At 34.2% G+C, this 17,109-nt stretch overlaps 4 long non-coding RNA genes across 8 annotated transcripts; 2 read left to right on the forward strand and 2 right to left on the reverse strand.

Annotated features, from left to right (window-relative positions):
• Positions 1-1,025: 1,025 nt before the first annotated feature.
• On the forward strand, positions 1,026-6,383 carry LOC128199391 (uncharacterized). The gene is made up of 2 exons (XR_008252042.1): positions 1,026-1,846; positions 3,348-6,383. It is a non-coding gene; the product is annotated as an uncharacterized LOC128199391 (long non-coding RNA).
• Positions 5,253-17,089, reverse strand: LOC112057588 (uncharacterized). 4 transcript variants are annotated; one of them, XR_008252039.1, is made up of 5 exons: positions 16,927-17,089; positions 7,008-7,180; positions 6,430-6,565; positions 6,086-6,286; positions 5,253-6,006 (listed from the first exon to the last, which is right to left on the reverse strand). It is a non-coding gene; the product is annotated as an uncharacterized LOC112057588 (long non-coding RNA). The 4 variants fall into 4 exon arrangements; XR_008252038.1 differs by lacking the exon at positions 16,927-17,089 and adding an exon at positions 7,619-7,637; XR_008252037.1 differs by lacking the exon at positions 16,927-17,089 and adding an exon at positions 7,483-7,622.
• Positions 9,834-12,879, forward strand: LOC128199390 (uncharacterized). 2 transcript variants are annotated; one of them, XR_008252041.1, is made up of 5 exons: positions 9,956-9,970; positions 11,159-11,331; positions 11,783-11,918; positions 12,062-12,262; positions 12,342-12,879. It is a non-coding gene; the product is annotated as an uncharacterized LOC128199390 (long non-coding RNA). The 2 variants fall into 2 exon arrangements; XR_008252040.1 differs by having other exon boundaries at positions 9,834-11,331.
• On the reverse strand, positions 13,086-15,869 carry LOC128199392 (uncharacterized). The gene is made up of 2 exons (XR_008252043.1): positions 15,712-15,869; positions 13,086-14,223 (listed from the first exon to the last, which is right to left on the reverse strand). It is a non-coding gene; the product is annotated as an uncharacterized LOC128199392 (long non-coding RNA).
• Positions 17,090-17,109: the final 20 nt, after the last annotated feature.

Consider the following 17,109-nt stretch of genomic DNA (forward strand, 5'->3'; position numbering starts at 1 on the left):
TTATCATATAAAGTCTCAGACCAATTACCTTCTATAGGACCTGCCTCGAGGTTACCCCTCTGTCAAACTATATGATTACCAGCGGACTCAGTCAATATTCGCTTTGACTCATTTCTACCCCTATCCTATTCTACGCCCACCCTACAACTACCCCACCCTAACCCTACTCCTACCCTACCCCTACACTAACGTCAATCAATTGTTTTGCCTTCCCAAAACACTTGAACTTTATGGTATGGTATTAAAGTTCAAATTGCCAAGTACTACAAATCGTTCGTATGGAAGTATAGAAAAATATGTTAGAGTGGACAACTATTATTACTTAGAGGTTTGAAAAACAGATAGTAGCAAATTCTCAGACTTACTGAATATGCATAAAAATTTTATAAGAATCGGTGAAGCCGTTATGGAGGAGTATGGGACCGAACATTGTGACATGAGAATTTTATATATTAGATGATGTAACGGGCCTATAGAATCGATGTTTCATTGCGTTAAAATTACATATGTGTGTATTACGATTTAAAATTCATTGATGTGTGTAGTGTAATAACATAGGATATATTTATTGGTGTTAAATGTTTTTGATGTGTGAGTTTCCCTCGTCGCCCTCAAAAAATGGCGGATAATTTTGTTGGTAAATTTTAGTGCGATGCAAAGTCCAATAGAAGGTAATTGGTATGAGTTTATAGATTTATGACCTATTCAGATATATTACTAAAGGCACACTATAACCTCTGGTGCAGTGCAAATATAATTTTCAACATATATCTTTGCAATTATAATTATTAAAAGGCTTATTCACTATCTTTGATGTATGCTAGTTGACATAATAAACGAAATTGAGATTCTATGTAACAAATGTCATCTGGTGCTTACTGGTGGATATAACACATTAAGTAAATGACATTTTGTCAATTGGTTTATTATCAATTGAGAAATGTCTACTTCCTACTTTATGATATCCACCAATAGACACCGGATGACATTTGTTTTAGAGCATCTCATTTTCGTGTATGTCAAGAAAGAAAGAAAGAAAGAAAGAAAAAGCATTTATTTAAAAAATTGTGCCATACACCACAATGCCTAACTAAGCACTATTGTTGTGTCTGATGCTTCAACCACCTGCAGGCTGATTATGTATCTCGACGTATCACTTCTAACTGTGTAACGCAAAGCTAAATTGAACACTAGAGTGTTTTTGCAATTCCGATTATGTAAGACAAAAGACAGCCACAATGCCTAGTGATATCGTTCTAGGCGCAAAATTTTATCGACATTATGCGACTAAATAAAATACACCCTTTCCCGGTACTACTTGCTACGGGTGCGGCATACTTTTGCACATATACGCATTATACTTGATTTTGCTGTTTGTCTGTGGTGAAGTGAAGTGCCATAGTTTCTTTGTTGGTAAACAAAACAAAGCCGTATTAAAATATTAATAAAAAAATTGGTTTCGTTGGATCAAAGTACTTGCTACTGCTAGTTTTTTGTTTTCAATAGAAGTAATTAATTAATCATTTTATCGTATACATTTTTATTAGTGTTAATAGTTAATTTATCAAAGTAAACGGCCACTTTTACATAAAACATTATCTACACGAAAGTTCTTCAAAGTTTTATCGTCTGCCTATGATTAATTTAATGGTCGTTGTGATAATATGTAAAGTATATTGTATAGTGTTTTGTTTATTAAAGTTCATCGCTTGCAACTAAAGATGTCCGGGAAACTCAATGATCGCCTTGGCTTGGATCAAACTTGGCGATGGGTTGTTTTGGAGGGCCTTTGGAAAGTCAGGCTACTAAATAAACCTTCCGTGTTCGCGTCTGCCAGTGGCGTTGTGTAAGTTATCACATATCTATATTCTATATTATTATTTTAAAGAGGATGAGAGGAAATTTTTGATATTGTAGGGGGTAATCTCTGGATCTACTAAACCGATTTCGAAAATTCTTTCACCAATAGAAACTCACATAACTTGCGAGTGTAATAGGCTATATTTTATCCCTGTAGTCCCAAGAGAGTGAGAACTATGCAGGTGGAACTGTCGAGCATCAGATAGTAATTATATTCAATTGAAATTCATGATTTTCTATTATAAGTTTAACATAATACTTGGTTTTGTGACTAGCATATTGCATTAACAAGCCTTTTTAAACCACAACTATACCTGCACCATGTAACCTTTAAGTTCTAAGCATTAAGTACAAGACAAATAATCAAAATCAAACTTTGTCTCATTATGCAGATGTATTAGAATTGTTTGTACTTGTAGGTGTTTGTTTTAGTTACATTAAGGCTAAATATAAAATCCTACCTTGATTAGTAATTTTTTTATGATGATTGAGGCTAGCCACTTAAAATAATTAATTCAAATTTCAATTACAATATATAGTTATAGTATATGTTAAGTTAAATCCTACAAGTATATGTATCTCCTACAAAACTGGATAAAATATAAGGCAAATCAAAAAACAAAAGAGCTCAGTTTAATCCCATAAAAGCCCAGTTGCTGCAGAGTATAGACTAGAGGGTTTGCCAGGGATATAGGTCCATAAGCACAGCAATAGCCCAGTGGATGTAACCTCTGCCTCAGATTCCAGAGGGTGTGGGTTTGTATCCAGTCCGGGGCATGCAGCTCCAACTTTTCAGTTGTGTACATTTTAAGATATTAAATATCACATGTATCAAATGGTGAAGGAAAACATCGTGAGGAAACCTGCATACCAGATAATTCTCTTAATTCTCTGCTTATGTGAAGTCTGCTAATCCGCTTTGGGTCAGAGTGGTGGACTATTGGTCTAATCATGAATGAATGAATAGTATTACCTAATCCAGTGTATGTAATTCTTAATGATAATAATTGCTAATTCAAATAATAATTTGTACTTTATATTTTCTTTTATTATGTACATGTTCAGCTTAATAAATATTGCACATTTTGATTTGTTAAATATCATCATTTTGATTTGTTAAATATCACATATAATGAATATTGTTATCATTTACAATAATGTATTGTTTATGATAACAATATTCATTAACCTGAAACTAAAGGATCACAAACATTCTTCGTCTGAAAAGAAGCTCAACATAAATACAACAAAGTATTATTTTTGTTATCACCATCTCACAGAAATATATTGTAGAACCAAGTAATATACCTGAGGTATAAATATATCAATTAACCCCCCCCCTAGATTTGCCATTTATATAAACTCTTAATCAAGATATAATACATAGGCCATTTCTTATCTCAATATTCCCACAGGAATGAGATCTACTTAAAGAAACCGGGGGCATATGTAGTTCATGTAATAAAAAAATATTTTCTACATTTCAGATCAACATGAAGATGTGGGCTCTAAACTTTGAGTGCCAGGGACTGACTATGGAAGTCTCCATGTCGCTGGTCACCATTGAGGTGCAAAACACCTTGAAAAAATTGGTGATTCTGAATCCTTCATCTCTATGAACGATTCATGAAGAAAGAATTAAACAAACATTTAATGAACAGATTTTTTATAAGATTATTATCAATAATGACATTGCATATGAGAGAAAATTGTCAAATATAATTTCATTTTAATTTAATATAGTTAATTATGACATCACTGTATATAAAGAATATGATTATTATCATTTGGTTAATTTCAGTATTACATAGTATTAGATAAAAATTTTATTGTAAAATTGCACATCAAAATATGTTTTATTATCTATTATTAGGAGGAAATATTATTTAACTATTATTATTATCCCTAATAGCCCAGTGAATGTGACCTCTGCCTCCAATTCCGGAGGGTGTGAGGTTGAACCCGTTCCGGGGCACGCACCTCCAACTTTTCAGTTGTGTGCATTTTAAGAAACTAAATATCACGTGTCTCAAACAGTGAAGGAAAACATCGTGAGGAAACCTGCATACCAGAGAATTCTCTTAATTCTCTGCATATGTGATGTCTACCAATGTAATCCAAATATGCTGGCCCATATTCGGCTCCTGTCAGAATGAGAGGGGTTAGGCATTGGCCTTCCCTTACCTTATCAGCCGATAGACGTCCACTCCTGTACATAGGCCTCTTACATAGACCTCCAAGCACAACGACCTTGAGCCGCGAACATCCAACCAACCGACCAACCACGCTTTCCAGTGCGGGGTCTCCCGAGTGCGGGTAGGCACTAACCCCTCTTACTGGGGGAGACTCGAGCTCAGCAGTGAGCCGAATATGTGTTTATAATGATGATGATGATGATGATGATTATTTAACACTTTCATTACCGCTACGATTTTCACGATGTTTTCTCGGGAGCCGCCTACATTTTACGTTGGACTCGCTAGGTGAGTCGCCGGCGCTGCGATACGAATCATTCGACTCGCCACGCGAGTTCAGTGGCATTGCGTTAGGGTAAAAACTATGTTCTGTTATTTTTGTGGCCGTGACAGTGTACGTTACGTGTTTAAAGCAATTAACTAGTATATGGTGTAATTTAACAAAAAGAAAATGGCAAGAAACACTATAAATAAACGAAAAGGTAAGTTTGTTTCGTAATTTATGCAGTGGCTCTCAATCTTACAAATACTGATTATTGTTGATATCTTATATTGTTTTTATAAACAGATTTTCTTATTATATGTATAGATGTTTTGAGTAAAGTTACATTTTAATTACTTTCGAAATTTATTAAATAGTGTCTGGTATATTTTTAGTGCTACATGTGCCAGAAACGGAGGCTTACGACGATGATTTTATATATTTCATTTATAAAAGTTTGAGAATCTATGTTAGTGAACTCGCCTAGCGAGTTCAAGGCATTGCAGAATAGTTTATTTTCTTTCGATTATAAACTGGGTCTGCACACCCGGCCCACCACGTTATTCATTAGATTAGTGTATATTTAGTCTTCAGTATTATTTTAAGCAGAAAATACACATGCATTTTGAAAAAAAATTGCAAAAACATTGAACTCGCGAGGCGAGTCTACGGCGCTGGAATAAAATTTACGTGGACTCTCCGGGCGAGTCGGTGGCACTGAACGTGTTAAGTAATTGTAAAAGAAAAAATTGAATACTACATTAGTTGTTTATCTATACAATTCAATAATTTTAAGAACAAAACATGTACCTACCACATTGTAGGAAATAAATAAATAATGATTTGATTAAAAACAATGTTGTTTAATGTTAATCAGTTAGGGCCAGGTAGTTCTATATTTGTGTAACATCTATTACTTAAAAATAAAAAATATATTTACTTGTGTTGGTATTTTTTATTCAGACTTGATATATTGTTGTTGACAAATTTTGTTATAATATATATCTTTCATTCTTTAGTTTAATTTAATCAAGAAACGACCCTACTTACACATATAGGTACCCCCTCTAACAAAAATAGACTGAAGTATAGGTAAATATTTAACAAAAATGTAAATTAAAAATTAATTATAGATTAATTAAAAACATGACTACAATTTGAATTATCAACTTTAATAATTTGCTTCAAAATAAAAACACATACGCGTGGCGCAGTAAGTAGTGCTCCTGCATCCACGGTCATGGGTTTGATTCCCACACCTGGAAAATATTTGTGTGAAGAGCATGGGTTTTTTCCAGTGTGTGTGTATTTATACATTATATAAGTATTTATAGGTAGTATATAAATGTAAATGAATATTATAATATCAACTATCTTAGTACCCACAACACAAGCTACTCTGTATGCCTACTTTGGGGCTAGATAGTGCTTTGTATGGTTTAAGTATAAATAATTATACAGAAGGCTTGGTCACGAAAAAATATATCCAGTCCTTTGTCTGCATAGCTTGAGGGTTCTAGCAACTTGTTATCATGGTTTTGAGTGAGGAATCCTTGGACAATACTGCCATCACAAGGATTACTGTTTTCTGTATCCAGCCCTTGATCTAACAGCCAAGTGAAAGCTTCTTTAGGTGTTGGTTGAAACATTGTTAAGCTCTTCACTTCTTCAAAATTATTAGTGATTCTCCTAGAAACATAAATCATAATGTAGGTATACATGGTACTGCCCAACAAGTTCTTATAAAGTAGGTATATAATATACTGACCTGTGATAAGTCTCCTCCTTCGGCTGCATAGCTTGAGGGTTTAGGAAACCAGAGTTCATGGTTTTGGAGTGAGGAAACATTTTACAATATGCACCCAACTACAAGGCTCCACCGTATTTCTGACACAGCAATGTTGTGCATATCTTCATGGGATCTAGGAGCAGCTCCCAAGATGGGGGTCATCATGCAAACATTGGTCACCTGAAAGAATTGAAGTGTGTATTGCAATGTATTATGTATTTTGCCTACATAAAAGTAACAGTTATATATAATTTATAGTATATAATTTATATTTGGATCCTGTAGTTTCATTAACTGACAGTTATACCTAAGCAACAGCTTACCTAACAACCAACAGCGGTCCCTATTGGGCAGGTTTTCCTCAAGTGATCTTATTGCACTGGTTCCATATGTACAAGTCATAAGATGCACCACCAAATTGAGCATCCACTATGTTATTATTAGATTGGCATCACATATCTGAAATATTAATTGACAATATATAAATAAGTTAATGTTTAAATAAAAGGAGGTACCATGCTTTTATTCAATTCTAATTGTTAGCCTCCTAGTAGCTCTTGGCTTGTAGGCCGAACTATTGTCACATGGGTGCAATCAATGCGCCCTAATACCCGGGCAATCCAAATTTTTTCATAAATCTGTAAGTAGATGTTAATCTAGATTAAGCACCTGGGTATATGTCTATTTACAGTAACATCCTGTGATATGAATAAGCACTCTGTGTATTATTTATTAATCTCAATCAATAATCAATCTCATTTTGCAAATAAGTTTTTATGCAAAATCAACCTATGAAAGTTTCAGTGTGGTAGTGAACACAAATTAGTTGAGTCTTAGAAAAAAAAAACTAAAAATATAATGAATAGGTTATGTTAGTGCTATAAGTTAGTTTCATACTTACTTATTTATAATGATTTTGTGTTTAATGCAAAGGGAACTTAACACATTTTTTTTAAACAGCTGGGGTATTCAGGAGCGTCAGCGACTTCATGTAGGCATTTGCTAAAAGATGCCTTAGCCATCACAAAGCCATTTGTATGATCCATTGGCATAAAAGTTTAAAGCTGCCAAGACCTGTAAATAATATTCAATGGTTTAATTTAGGTTCTTAGGATGACAGTGACCGATCTTTAGATAATATTATTTGTTTCTTACAATCTAACACAAATACTACTGGACTGATTATAAAAAATCTTTCACCATTGGTAAGCTACAGCACAGAGTAATATAGGCTATATAAAATATAGCCCGTATTACTCTGTGCTACCCCATATTCCCACAGGAACGGGAACTACACCGGTCAAACTATGGTGTGTCTGCTAGTACTGAATAAGCCTACTCCAAATCTTAAACCAACTATGATGATGGAAGCTCACCATATAAAAATACCATATTCGGCTCACTGCTGAGCTCGAGTCTCCTCTCAGAATGAGAGGGGTTAGGCCCATAGTCCACGTCACTTGCTCAACGCAGAGAATGAAGAAAATTCCTTCATTCATTCATATAACTTACTTATCTCTAATTCATTGCGAACAGCAGGGTCATTATGTAACTCGGTGAACGCTTTAAAATCACAGTCACGACAACAAATGACAGCGATTTTTCGTTTTTGCGATCATGTAACACACATCTCCCACCGAAATGACGTCATCTTGGATCGTTCTCTGTCACGGTCACTTGTAGGGATTTATCCAAGTTGTAACGCAGTTTTTACGTATCGATAGTCAGTTTAAGCGATTATGTAAGCATAATGATCATACAACTGGGTGACACAGAAGTTGTCAAAGTCAATCGCTATAGAAACTAATACCGAGCAGTGTTTTAATAAAGTTTACTTGACGCCTGTGATTCAATAGTTACAAATAAAAGTACTTTTAGGATTTTTTTGAATTTTGTACTATACCTTGTAAGTAAGGTATTAGTTTGTAAGTCAATAAAATCAGAATTAGAAAAGTTTTTCATGTAAAATATGACGAAAGTTGAGAATATACAACGTGTCCCAAAATTCAACGATAAGCGGGCGCCAAAAGATTGACCTGCTCATGAGCACTTAAGGAAAAATAATAAAAAAAATATACCTAAATTTTTTTTTTAGTTACAAAATAAATTTTAAAATTCTTTGAAAATTTACACCTTGTATGATATTTTGAACTACCGCAGCTACAATTTCTTAAATATGCTTAAGATTTTTTTTGTATCGGAACCTAAGTAGTACTACTATTCACCACAACTCTTAAAAACACCACAATGCCCGCAGTTTTTACACAAAAAAATATCAAAATATTTTTTTTCCCTCAAATTTTTAAAGATTTTTACTTTCAGTCTACTTTGACTCATGGTCTTGCAAAAAAAAGTATGAACACCGCTATGGCAAGTTATTTTCAAAGTTGACGCAACTAATCAAGATTTCAAAATAGTATAATACCCTAGGATAACTAGTCGCAAAAAAAAAATATGCGTACCATTTGTAAACAAGAACTAAATTTCTAAAATGTTTTTGCTCCTAGAAATCACTTTTACTTTATGCACAAAATGATGTGAGTCATACGTTGCAATTTCCTAGAATTTTAATGGAACGAACGATAACATTTAAAAATAAGAGAGAGAGAGAGAGAGAAAGATAGCGATAAGTATACGTTAGAGAGGGATAGACAGATGTTCTTTGTTGAATGACAATGATGCAGGTAAAGAAAATCCTGTTCCCAGCAAGTCAGTACGCTCTGCTCCTTTGTTTACTGCGCAACTTTCCGTATTCAATTGACGTGGCTCTCGTACTAACGACTTTTGGCTTTGCATTTTGGACTGGACTTAAGTGATCTGCAAACTGAACTGACCTGGCATTATTTTGGACTGTGCCTGTGTTTTGTGAATTGGACTTTTGGTGTATTTTGGACTGTTTAGCGTTATCATGCCGCAACCATACACGCCGATGGAATACGCTAACATGCATCTCATTTATGGAGAATGTCGGTGCAATGCTAACGCTGCTAGCAGATTGTATCGAGAAAGGTACCCAAACGCTCAAAGATATCCAGATTATCGGGTATTTATGAATGTGCATCAAACGTTACTATCACGGGACTATCCACTGCGGATCGCATTTTGCCGAGTGATGCTTCAAAAGCATCGGGAAGATCCTCAGTTCTTGGATAAAGTACTATGGTCGGATGAAACAACCTGCAAGAAAGATGGCTATTTAAATCTTCACAACCTACACAGCTGGAGCAATGAGAATCCGCACCTGATGAGAGAAGACAAATCCCAATATCAATTTAAGGTCAACTTATGGACGGGCATTTTAAATGGAAAAGTGATTGGGCCTTTTGAATTACAAGGAAACTTAGATGGGGACAGTTATTTGAACTTTTTACAAAATGATTTGCAAGAATTACTAGAAGACGTCCCCCTAAGCGACCTTCAAAATATGTGGTATCAAAATGATGGTTGCCCAGCTCACTACGCTCGTCCTGTGAGACAATACCTAGACCACGAGTATCCGGGGCGTTGGATCGGGCGACTTGGTCCTATCCTATGGCCACCCCGATCACCCGACCTAAACCCCCTGGATTTCTTTTATTGGGGTTGTCTCAAAGACAGGATCTACGCAAAACCGATTACGACATTGGACGAGCTTCGGCAAAAAATCACTCAGGCTGCGGCACATATCAATGCTAGAAGATATGCGCGAAAAATAAAACGGTCGTTTTTAAGGCGATGTCGTGCCTGTATTAATGCCGGTGGAAAACAATTCGAACATTTACTTTAATGTTGTGTAATTAAAATAACAAACACATTTTTGGAACATAGTAAAATTTATTACTAACAACAAGAACAATTAAGAAATTTGGTTCTTGTTTACAAATGGTACGCATATTTTTTTTTGTGACTAGTTATCCTAGGGTATTATACTATTTTGAAATCTTGATTAGTTGCGTCAACTTTGAAAATAACTTGCCATAGCGGTGTTCATACTTTTTTTTGCAAGACCATGAGTCAAAGTAGACTGAAAGTAAAAATCTTTAAAAATTTGAGGGAAAAAAAATATTTTGATTTTTTTTTGTGTAAAAACTGCGGGCATTGTGGTGTTTTTAAGAGTTGTGGTGAATAGTAGTACTACTTAGGTTCCGATACAAAAAAAATCTTAAGCATATTTAAGAAATTGTAGCTGCGGTAGTTCAAAATATCATACAAGGTGTAAATTTTCAAAGAATTTTAAAATTTATTTTGTAACTAAAAAAAAAATTTAGGTATATTTTTTTTATTATTTTTCCTTAAGTGCTCATGAGCAGGTCAATCTTTTGGCGCCCGCTTATCGTTGAATTTTGGGACACGTTGTATAGTAGGTACCTACCTACATACTTATTTCATAAAGCAGAATTACAGTTTTAGAGTTAGTTGAAGTGAATTTAATTAATTGTGTTATTTTTGTAGTGTTTACCGACATTGCCATGTACAATACAATGCATGTAGCATTTGTATTGTACGCGGAAACGGAACGAAAAAGATGTCTTTGTCGAGTTCATTGCAAAACTTTCGTGTCGCGATACCAGCAGGTTTTAGAAGAAATACAAAGTCTTCGAACAACTGCTGTTCGCAATGAATTAGAGATAAGTAAGTTATATGAATGAATGAAGGAATTTTCTTCATTCTCTGCGTTGAGCAAGTGACGTGGACTATGGGCCTAACCCCTCTCATTCTGAGAGGAGACTCGAGCTCAGCAGTGAGCCGAATATGGTATTTTTATATGGTGAGCTTCCATCATAGGATAAGTTGGTTTAAGATTTGGAGTAGGCTTATTCAGTACTAGCAGACACACCATAGTTTGGCCGGTGTAGTTCCCGTTCCTGTGGGAATATGGGGTAGCACAGAGTAATACGGGCTATATTTTATATAGCCTATATTACTCTGTGCTGTAGCTTACCAATGGTGAAAGATTTTTTATAATCAGTCCAGTAGTATTTGTGTTAGATTGTAAGAAACAAATAATATTATCTAAAGATCGGTCACTGTCATCCTAAGAACCTAAATTAAACCATTGAATATTATTTACAGGTCTTGACAGCTTTAAACTTTTATGCCAATGGATCATACAAATGGCTTTGTGATGGCTAAGGCATCTTTTAGCAAATGCCTACATGAAGTCGCTGACGCTCCTGAATACCCCAGCTGTTTAAAAAAAATGTGTTAAGTTCCCTTTGCATTAAACACAAAATCATTATAAATAAGTAAGTATGAAACTAACTTATAGCACAGTATGAAACTAACATAACCTATTCATTATATTTTTAGTTTTTTTTTCTAAGACTCAACTAATTTGTGTTCACTACCACACTGAATCTTTCATAGGTTGATTTTGCATAAAAACTTATTTGCAAAATGAGATTGATTATTGATTGAGATTAATAAATAATACACAGAGTGCTTATTCATATCACAGGATGTTACTGTAAATAGACATATACCCAGGTGCTTAATCTAGATTAACATCTACTTACAGATTTATGAAAAAATTTGGATTGCCCGGGTATTAGGGCGCATTGATTGCACCCATGTGACAATAGTTCGGCCTACAAGCCAAGAGCTACTAGGAGGCTAACAATTAGAATTGAATAAAAGCATGGTACCTCCTTTTATTTAAACATTAACTTATTTATATATTGTCAATTAATATTTCAGATATGTGATGCCAATCTAATAATAACATAGTGGATGCTCAATTTGGTGGTGCATCTTATGACTTGTACATATGGAACCAGTGCAATAAGACCACTTGAGGAAAACCTGCCCAATAGGGACCGCTGTTGGTTGTTAGGTAAGCTGTTGCTTAGGTATAACTGTCAGTTAATGAAACTACAGGATCCAAATATAAATTATATACTATAAATTATATATAACTGTTACTTTTATGTAGGCAAAATACATAATACATTGCAATACACACTTCAATTCTTTCAGGTGACCAATGTTTGCATGATGACCCCCATCTTGGGAGCTGCTCCTAGATCCCATGAAGATATGCACAACATTGCTGTGTCAGAAATACGGTGGAGCCTTGTAGTTGGGTGCATATTGTAAAATGTTTTCTCACTCCAAAACCATGAACTCTGGTTTCCTAAACCCTCAAGCTATGCAGCCGAAGGAGGAGACTTATCACAGGTCAGTATATTATATACCTACTTTATAAGAACTTGTTGGGCAGTACCATGTATACCTACATTATGATTTATTTTTCTAGGAGAATCACTAATAATTTTGAAGAAGTGAAGAGCTTAACAATGTTTCAACCAACACCTAAAGAAGCTTTCACTTGGCTGTTAGATCAAGGGCTGGATACAGAAAACAGTAATCCTTGTGATGGCAGTATTGTCCAAGGATTCCTCACTCAAAACCATGATAACAAGTTGCTAGAACCCTCAAGCTATGCAGACAAAGGACTGGATATATTTTTTCGTGACCAAGCCTTCTGTATAATTATTTATACTTAAACCATACAAAGCACTATCTAGCCCCAAAGTAGGCATACAGAGTAGCTTGTGTTGTGGGTACTAAGATAGTTGATATTATAATATTCATTTACATTTATATACTACCTATAAATATTTATATAATGTATAAATACACACACTCTGGAAAAAACCCATGCTCTTCACACAAATATTTTCCAGGTGTGGGAATCGAACCCATGACCGTGGATGCAGGAGCACTACTTACTGCGCCACGCGTATGTGTTTTTATTTTGAAGCAAATTATTAAAGTTGATAATTCAAATTGTAGTCATGTTTTTAATTAATCTATAATTAATTTTTAATTTACATTTTTGTTAAATATTTACCTATACTTCAGTCTATTTTTGTTAGAGGGGGTACCTATATGTGTAAGTAGGGTCGTTTCTTGATTAAATTAAACTAAAGAATGAAAGATATATATTATAACAAAATTTGTCAACAACAATATATAAGTCTGAATAAAAAATACCAACACAAGTAAATATATTTTTTATTTTTAAGTAATAGATGTTACACAAATATAGAACTACCTGGCCCTACCTGCTTAACATTAAACAACATTGTTTTTAATCAAATCATTATTTATTTATTTCCTACAATGTGGTAGGTACATGTTTTGTTCTTAAAATTATTGAATTGTATAGATAAACAACTAATGTAGTATTCAATTTTTTCTTTTACAATTACTTAAATAATAATCATCATCATCATCATCATTATAAACACATATTCGGCTCACTGCTGAGCTCGAGTCTCCCTCAGTAAGAGGGGTTAGTGCCTACCCGCACTCGGGAGACCCCGCACTGGAAAGCGTGGTTGGTCGGTTGGTTGGATGTTCGCGGCTCAAGGTCGTTGTGCTTGGAGGTCCATGTAAGAGGCCTATGTCCAGCAGTGGACGTCTATCGGCTGATAAGGTAAGGGAAGGCCAATGCCTAACCCCTCTCATTCTGACAGGAGCCGAATATGGGCCAGCATATTTGGATTACATTGGTAGACATCACATATGCAGAGAATTAAGAGAATTCTCTGGTATGCAGGTTTCCTCACGATGTTTTCCTTCACTGTTTGAGACACGTGATATTTAGTTTCTTAAAATGCACACAACTGAAAAGTTGGAGGTGCGTGCCCCGGAACGGGTTCAACCTCACACCCTCCGGAATTGGAGGCAGAGGTCACATTCACTGGGCTATTAGGGATAATAATAATAGTTAAATAATATTTCCTCCTAATAATAGATAATAAAACATATTTTGATGTGCAATTTTACAATAAAATTTTTATCTAATACTATGTAATACTGAAATTAACCAAATGATAATAATCATATTCTTTATATACAGTGATGTCATAATTAACTATATTAAATTAAAATGAAATTATATTTGACAATTTTCTCTCATATGCAATGTCATTATTGATAATAATCTTATAAAAAATCTGTTCATTAAATGTTTGTTTAATTCTTTCTTCATGAATCGTTCATAGAGATGAAGGATTCAGAATCACCAATTTTTTCAAGGTGTTTTGCACCTCAATGGTGACCAGCGACATGGAGACTTCCATAGTCAGTCCCTGGCACTCAAAGTTTAGAGCCCACATCTTCATGTTGATCTGAAATGTAGAAAATATTTTTTTATTACATGAACTACATATGCCCCCGGTTTCTTTAAGTAGATCTCATTCCTGTGGGAATATTGAGATAAGAAATGGCCTATGTATTATATCTTGATTAAGAGTTTATATAAATGACAAATCTAGGGGGGGGTTAATTGATATATTTATACCTCAGGTATATTACTTGGTTCTACAATATATTTCTGTGAGATGGTGATAACAAAAATAATACTTTGTTGTATTTATGTTGAGCTTCTTTTCAGACGAAGAATGTTTGTGATCCTTTAGTTTCAGGTTAATGAATATTGTTATCATAAACAATACATTATTGTAAATGATAACAATATTCATTATATGTGATATTTAACAAATCAAAATGATGATATTTAACAAATCAAAATGTGCAATATTTATTAAGCTGAACATGTACATAATAAAAGAAAATATAAAGTACAAATTATTATTTGAATTAGCAATTATTATCATTAAGAATTACATACACTGGATTAGGTAATACTATTCATTCATTCATGATTAGACCAATAGTCCACCACTCTGACCCAAAGGGGATTAGCAGACTTCACATAAGCAGAGAATTAAGAGAATTATCTGGTATGCAGGTTTCCTCACGATGTTTTCCTTCACCATTTGATACATGTGATATTTAATATCTTAAAATGTACACAACTGAAAAGTTGGAGCTGCATGCCCCGGACTGGATACAAACCCACACCCTCTAGAATCTGAGGCAGAGGTTACATCCACTGGGCTATTGCTGTGCTTATGGACCTATATCCCTGGCAAACCCTCTAGTCTATACTCTGCAGCAACTGGGCTTTTATGGGATTAAACTGAGCTCTTTTGTTTTTTGATTTGCCTTATATTTTATCCAGTTTTGTAGGAGATACATATACTTGTAGGATTTAACTTAACTATATATTGTACTTGAAATTTGAATTAATTATTTTAAGTGGCTAGCCTCAATCATCATAAAAAAATTACTAATCAAGGTAGGATTTTATATTTAGCCTTAATGTAACTAAAACAAACACCTACAAATACAAACAATTCTAATACATCTGCATAATGAGACAAAGTTTGATTTTGATTATTTGTCTTGTACTTAATGCTTAGAACTTAAAGGTTACATGGTGCAGGTATAGTTGTGGTTTAAAAAGGCTTGTTAATGCAATATGCTAGTCACAAAACCAAGTATTATGTTAAACTTATAATAGAAAATCATGAATTTCAATTGAATATAATTACTATCTGATGCTCGACAGTTCTACCTGCATAGTTCTCACTCTCTTGGGACTACAGGGATAAAATATAGCCTATTACACTCGCAAGTTATGTGAGTTTCTATTGGTGAAAGAATTTTCGAAATCGGTTTAGTAGATCCAGAGATTACCCCCTACAATATCAAAAATTTCCTCTCATCCTCTTTAAAATAATAATATAGAATATAGATATGTAATAACTTACACAACGCCACTGGCAGACGCGAACACGGAAGGTTTATTTAGTAGCCTGACTTTCCAAAGGCCCTCCAAAACAACCCATCGCCAAGTTTGATCCAAGCCAAGGCGATCATTGAGTTTCCCGGACATCTTTAGTTGCAAGCGATAAACTTTAATAAACAAAACACTATACAATATACTTTACATATTATCACAACGACCATTAAATTAATCATAGGCAGACGATAAAACTTTGAAGAACTTTCGTGTAGATAATGTTTTATGTAAAAGTGGCCGTTTACTTTGATAAATTAACTATTAACACTAATAAAAATGTATACGATAAAATGATTAATTAATTACTTCTATTGAAAACAAAAAACTAGCAGTAGCAAGTACTTTGATCCAACGAAACCAATTTTTTTATTAATATTTTAATACGGCTTTGTTTACCAACAAAGAAACTATGGCACTTCACTTCACCACAGACAAACAGCAAAATCAAGTATAATGCGTATATGTGCAAAAGTATGCCGCACCCGTAGTAAGTAGTACCGGGAAAGGGTGTATTTTATTTAGTCGCATAATGTCGATAAAATTTTGCGCCTAGAACGATATCACTAGGCATTGTGGCTGTCTTTTGTCTTACATAATCGGAATTGCAAAAACACTCTAGTGTTCAATTTAGCTTTGCGTTACACAGTTAGAAGTGATACGTCGAGATACATAATCAGCCTGCAGCAGTTGTTCGAAGACTTTGTATTTCTTCTAAAACCTGCTGGTATCGCGACACGAAAGTTTTGCAATGAACTCGACAAAGACATCTTTTTCGTTCCGTTTCCGCGTACAATACAAATGCTACATGCATTGTATTGTACATGGCAATGTCGGTAAACACTACAAAAATAACACAATTAATTAAATTCACTTCAACTAACTCTAAAACTGTAATTCTGCTTTATGAAATAAGTATGTAGGTAGGTACCTACTATATATTCTCAACTTTCGTCATATTTTACATGAAAAACTTTTCTAATTCTGATTTTATTGACTTACAAACTAATACCTTACTTACAAGGTATAGTACAAAATTCAAAAAAATCCTAAAAGTACTTTTATTTGTAATTATTGAATCACAGGCGTCAAGTAAACTTTATTAAAACACTGCTCGGTATTAGTTTCTATAGCGATTGACTTTGACAACTTCTGTGTAACCCAGTTGTATGATCATTATGCTTACATAATCGCTTAAACTGACTATCGATACGTAAAAACTGCGTTATAACTTGGATAAATCCCTACAAGTGACCGTGACAGAGAACGATCCAAGATGACGTCATTTCGGTGGGAGATGTGTGTTACATGATCGCAAAAACGAAAAATCGCTGTCATTTGTTGTCGTGACTGTGATTTTAAAGCGTTC

The sequence above is a fragment of the Bicyclus anynana genome, chromosome 23 (genome assembly GCF_947172395.1).
Source record: "Bicyclus anynana chromosome 23, ilBicAnyn1.1, whole genome shotgun sequence".
Taxonomy (NCBI): domain Eukaryota; kingdom Metazoa; phylum Arthropoda; class Insecta; order Lepidoptera; family Nymphalidae; genus Bicyclus; species Bicyclus anynana.